We start from the raw sequence: 6,000 nt of genomic DNA on the forward strand, positions 1-6,000 counted from the left end.
ATGTTATACGAGAGAGATTTAAAAAAATTTGGTAAACTTTGTAAATGTAATTTATACCTACAAAAGTACACAAATTGCCAGTGTGTGGTTTGATGAATGTTAACATGGTATATACACCCACCTAACAGCAGCCACGCCAGCAACTCCCAGCAACCTGCTCTAACCCAGGCATGGCCCTGAAGCCATCCATGTTCTGACCACCATCCCCACAGATGACATCTGCCTGCCTTTGAACTTAGTGTGAGTGGAATTGTACAGCACACCTCTTTGTGTCTGGCCTCCTCCACCCCACCTTATGCGTCTGAGCTTCATCCATGTTTTTTAGGTGACAGTGCTTGAAGCTCCTTTGAGGGGCTTCCTGTAGCTGCTGCATGGTGAGCAGGTGGGGGTCAGGAGCAGGCCCAGGCTGCTGCAGTGGTTCAGAGCATGTTAGCAGGGCAGGTCCTGATACATTCTGCAGATACAAGCAGCATTTAGTGATGTATTGGGCATAGGATTTGAGAGGAAAGGAGTCAAGATGAACTCCAGCTTTGTGGCCTTAGCCAGGCACAGGGTGGAGTCAGCACTGATGGAGCTGCACGGCCCCGTAGGGCATAGGTGTGGGCAGGTCCAGCATGGTGTCTCCTGGACACGCAAGTGGAGGTGTGAGCAGGATTTTGGAGTCTGCCTTCACGGGGTGGTCTGCCTGGACACGTGGTTTGGGGGTTCTGGGTGTTCTCATGTTACTTAAAGCAAGCCCTCAAGGAGTCAGGATGGAAAGAGAGGGAAAGCTTTTGCATTCAGAGGACTGGATAGGAGGAGAACTGGTAAGCAGGTGGAGGCAGGAAAGGATCCAGGCGTGGGCAGTGCAGTGGGGAGGTCATGAGTATGATGTGCATGGCGTGGGGGTGTGTGAATGCCAAACAGGGTCGTTAGCCAAGATGGTCAGCCTGCAGAAGGCCGGCGCCACCTCCAAACCTAGTGTGCCCTCCAGGCCTGACATGCCTCTTGCACAGCCGTGGAATGGCATTGGTGTAAATACTATGAGAAAAGGAAATGTCAGCCAAAGAGGGAAGAGCTGAAAACTCATATGGGCACAAGACTAGGCCTAGGGAAGGGGCATAACTGCGGCTGAAACCCTGGAGGAGTGAAGTGGGAGGACCAGCGGTCTCAGCGGATGGCTGTGAGGATTGGAGGTGGCTTCCATATAAATGAGAGTTGGCTTCAGAAGGGAGGCATTTGGAGCACTAGAGTCAGAAGCAAGTAGCAAGTTGGCAGTTCCTCTGGCATGCGGGCAGTCCCAGCATGCCTGTACTTGGCCCTGAGAGCCTGTCTATCCCTTCTCAGCGAGGTACTCACTGTCAGGCTGAGCCTTACCGTTGTATGAGTCATTCTCAAATCTGCACTAAGTTTTGAAGATGAATAATGCTTCCTCTTATGGGTTGAATTGTGTCCCCCAAATATAGAAACACAGGAGTCCTTATTCTCTGTGTCTCAGAATGTGCCCTTATTTGGAAATATGGTTTTTGCACAGATAAGGCAAAAGGAGGTCATCAGGGGCCCTCATCCCATGGGACTGGTGTCGTATAAGAGGAGAGATGTGGACAGAAAGACACATGTGCATGGAGGGACAACAAAGAGATGGGAGAAGAAGCCACTGTCTGCAAGCAGGGAGAGGCCTACAGCAGATCGTCTCTCCCACTCTGGGTAGGAACCCACACTGCTGACATCTTGATCCTGGCCTTCCAGCCTCGTGAACTGTGAGACAAGGCATTTCCATTGTTCACGTCGCTGCATTTTGTTGCGGCTGTCCTGGGAAACTAACACAGAGGCAACCTTAAAAAGAATCACTGCCACTTCCTGTGGTCATATCAAACATTCACCCGTTTGCTTCCAAAACTCCGAAGCAAATTCTGGCTGCTAGAGAATCTTCTGCTTTTGAAAGCCCTCTGGGGATGAGAGTAGTCACTGGCTGCAAAGGCTGGGACCTGGATTGATGGAGGTGGAGCCTGCTCCAGACCTGGCCTTAACTTAAAGCAAACTTGTCCAACCCGCAGTACATTCAGCCCAGGACGGCTTTGTATGCAACACAAATTCGTACACTTTCTTAAAACATTATGAGATTTTTTTAAAGCTGTCAGCTATCGTAATTGTTAGTGTATTTTATGTGTGGCCCAAGACAATTCTTATTCTTTCAATGTGGCCCAAAGGAGCCAAAAGATTGGACACTCCTGAAAAGCCTTAAGCAAATGGAAAACATCTGCTTTCACTGCCAGAGGATAGTGCAGATTCTTTCCTAATTAGGGTTTTGTTTTTTTTTACATCCTTCCCTTTAATTAAAAACTTTCCAGAGATTCAAGATGAAAAAGTGACCTTTGTATGCATGGGAATAACTAATATTCAAGAGATACTTCCTTGAAACTAGATAAAAAGATACAATAAACCCGGAGCCCTTACTTAGCATTCTCTTTGCTCTTTTTCTGCTGGTTTTGGTGCAGAAACAAGCAGCCACTTTAGAGAAAGCAGGCCTCAGCTCCCTGTCACAGCGAGGGGATCTCACCTTCTCACTGTATCTGGTGGGGTGGAGGTGTGGTGTTCAGCTCACCACTGCCAGGGCTGTGGATGCTGGGAAGAGAGAAGGTCTGTGAAAGGCCTCAGTTCAGCTGCCTGAGCGGCCTCTCTCCCCCTTCAGCTAAATATTCCTTTGGCCCCTGAAAGTGGGCTTTTGTTGGGGGCTCTGGGGGCTCTCAGAGACAGAAAGTAGAAAGAGCTTTCTGAAGGCAATATTGAAGAGAGTGGGGCTGGTACATTGACTCTCTTGGGGCTTTAATACGTTGGCTGTAGAAGTGGAATCAAAGCAAAGTTTAAATTGGCAAAACGGTTGGTCCATTTTCAAGTTGTTGAGTTTTACTCCGTATTTCCAAAGTAGAGTTAAGCCAGCCCGTTAAGGAATATTAGACCAGAGGCTAGTATTTACTCAACTCAAAGTTAGAAATAATGAAAATAAAAAATTACAGACTGTTAAGACTACTACCAATTAGGTACTGGCAGCCCACCTTGAGTGCTGTTTGGTTTTTTAGCTGCAATTGAAACACAGCGCGCTGCAATGTCTTAGGAAGAGCATTCCCCAAAACGTTCTCAAGGCTCTTTGCTATTGACATATCCTCCTGACCCAGATCCCAGACTAACAATTGGCTCACCCTTTCAGGACTTTATACTCTACCCCTTTCCAATTTTTAACTTTTTTTCCTTCACTGCTGCATTTCTAGTGTCCTGCGTGCTTTTGATCTGACCTGTTGCTGAGCTAAGGAGTCGTTGTGGAACACGTGACTGACCTTTGCGCTTGCATGTGGGCCAGTGGACGCGTGGAATTTTCTGGCAGCATAGCTCCTTGTGAAATCTATACTTGCTATTCAGGGGGTTTCTGGTTTGTAGCACAGGCACCTTCTCAGGCTGTGCTTTTTCCCTGCCATGACTTCTGTTCTTTCACACATCCTGCAAATTATACCTTCGCATGAGGACAGCCAAATCCAAGAATGCCAAGCTCTGGTGAATAAAATGCCCTTACTAATTAAAAGGAGACTGCTTTGAAGTTGTCTGAAAATTCCGAAGACTGCATTTAGTTACATCACAGTAAGAGTGCCGATTCAGATCAACAGGTGAAGAGATGAATGGACAAAAACTCTGAATAACAAAGCATGTTAAAAAGGAACGTAAATCAAAACCATGGACTCAAATTTAAGGGCATAGGTTGAACTTCATTAATAAATGCTTGCGTAGTGATGTGTCTGCTGCTAATGAGAGAATTACTGTGATACTGAAGTAGAGCCTGGGAATCAGGAAAGACCTGCCTGCTTCTTCGCAGATATGAATTTATCTTGTCTTATCGATGCCATAGATGATGTGACTCTTAACAACAAACAGGCACCATCAGTATCCACAGGACACCCTTTCTCTTCGGCCGTTCCATAGACACCATTTGGTTCAGCCCGGAACATACAAGACATTCCTAAAGTATGTCCAAGGAAATGCTGCAAATTCCTGCTTAAGACCGATGTCACCATGCCAATGACAACTCATGTAGGATTCAGCTAAAACACCCAATATTCTCCAAAGTGTTTTAATTTCTAAATATTTGCCAGCATGTTGTATGAATCCTTGAATAACATATTAAATCCAGTGAATCTGTGTGAGATTCTGTTCATATGGTTAGGGTACGTGCTTGGTTCTGAGGCCGTTTACCAGTGATTGCATCATTAAGAATGTAAAGTGTTGGCCGGGCGCGGTGGCTCATGCCTGTAATCCCAGCACTTTGAAAGGCTGAGGTAGTTGGATCATTTGAGGTCAGGAGTTTGAGACCAGCCTGGCCAACCTGGTGAAACCCCGCTTCTACTAAAAATACAAAAATTAGCTGGGCGTGGTGGTGGGCACCTGCAGTCCCAGCTGCTTGGGAGATGGAGGAAGAAGAATCATTTGGACCTGGGAGGCAGAGGTTGCAGTGAGCTGAGGTCACACCACTGCACTCCAGCCTGGGCGATGAGAGTGAGACTGTCTCAAAAAAAGAATGTAAAGCGTTTGGAGGTAGAATGTTTTATGCAGTTCTCTACCTGTGTGAGCCTTGGTTTTAAGGGATTGAACAATATGATGGAAATGTGTAATTCTTCTTTAGTAAACTTTCTACCTTAGTATCAGATTTATAGAAAAGTCTTGATGACAGCACATGGAACCCCCATATACCCCACACCCAGTTTCCCCTATTGTTAACATCTTACATTGGCCCCATGATATGGGTGCATTATTCTTGACCAAAGTTCACACTATTCATTTTCCCTTAGTTTTTACCTAATATCCTTTTTCTGTTCCAGGGTCCCAACCAGGATACCACGTTACATTTAGTCTTTGCCTCTAGACTGCCGTGTGTATTTTTGACATGGATAAAACTAGATATTTAATGTGTCATTTCATTATGCCAGCCACAGTTAAATTTTTGTTTTATATTAAATGTATTCCTGTCTTTAAAAGTATCAAATAATGAACAAGGAGCATTTTTTTTGTTGTTGGAGATGGCATCTTGCTCTGTCGCCCAGGCTGGAGTGCAGTGGTGCAATCTCTGGGTTCGAGCGATTCTCCTGCTTCAGCCTCCTGAGTAGCTGGGATTATAGGCGTGCACACCACGCCCAGCTAATTTTTGTATTTTTAGTAGAGACAGTGTTTCACCATGTTGGTCAGGTTGGTCTTCAATGCCTAACCTCGTGATCCGCCCGCCTCAGCCTCCCATAGTGCTGGGATTACAGGTGTGAGCCACCGCGCCCAGCCCTACTAGGAGCTTATAAATCACCGCTCCCCTACTAACCTACCCAAGGGTTGAGTTTCCCTATGGCTTCACCTCTCCACTCTGTGATATTTTTACAATGAAAGTTACCCAGGTCCAATGGAGAAAAGTCAGGGCACTGTTCCTGTTATACAGATGACATTCTTGATGCTCATGTAGGGCACGCTTACTAGCATTTTTACCAAAATGAAGGACATGTGATTTGGCTAGAGTAGTGTCCTCATTTTCAGGAGCAAAATATATTGAAGCCCTGAGGAGTCAGGACAGATGAACCTTCTCTCAGAATCTCTTCTCTGATAGCTCAGAAAGCTGTGTGGCCTCTCTGTTGCTCCGCCAGCTAAATCTAGCTAAGTAACGAGGACAGGGACCTTCCTTGGTAAGCTCGTCCTCTAGCCGGGGTGCAAGGGTGTCTGCACAGGACGAAAACCAAATGGTCCTTTATGTAAAGAATGACTCAGAACAGGCACCTCAGAGATGTTGCAGGGCGCACGACTGTGATCAGCCACCAGCCACATTGGGTTGGCAGTCACCACCGAGGCAGGTTGTGGTGGTGTGAGGTTGACACAGTCACTTGGTCAGGAATGATAATAGCCCGTTATGTGCAGAAGCACAGACTCAGGACGTGTGCCCAGTGCGACATCCCTTGTGGTGGCCCCTAAACTGGCCAAGTTGAAATTGTTCCCTGATCC

This window comes from Callithrix jacchus, chromosome 1 (assembly GCF_049354715.1).
Source record: "Callithrix jacchus isolate 240 chromosome 1, calJac240_pri, whole genome shotgun sequence".
NCBI classification, from domain to species: domain Eukaryota; kingdom Metazoa; phylum Chordata; class Mammalia; order Primates; family Cebidae; genus Callithrix; species Callithrix jacchus.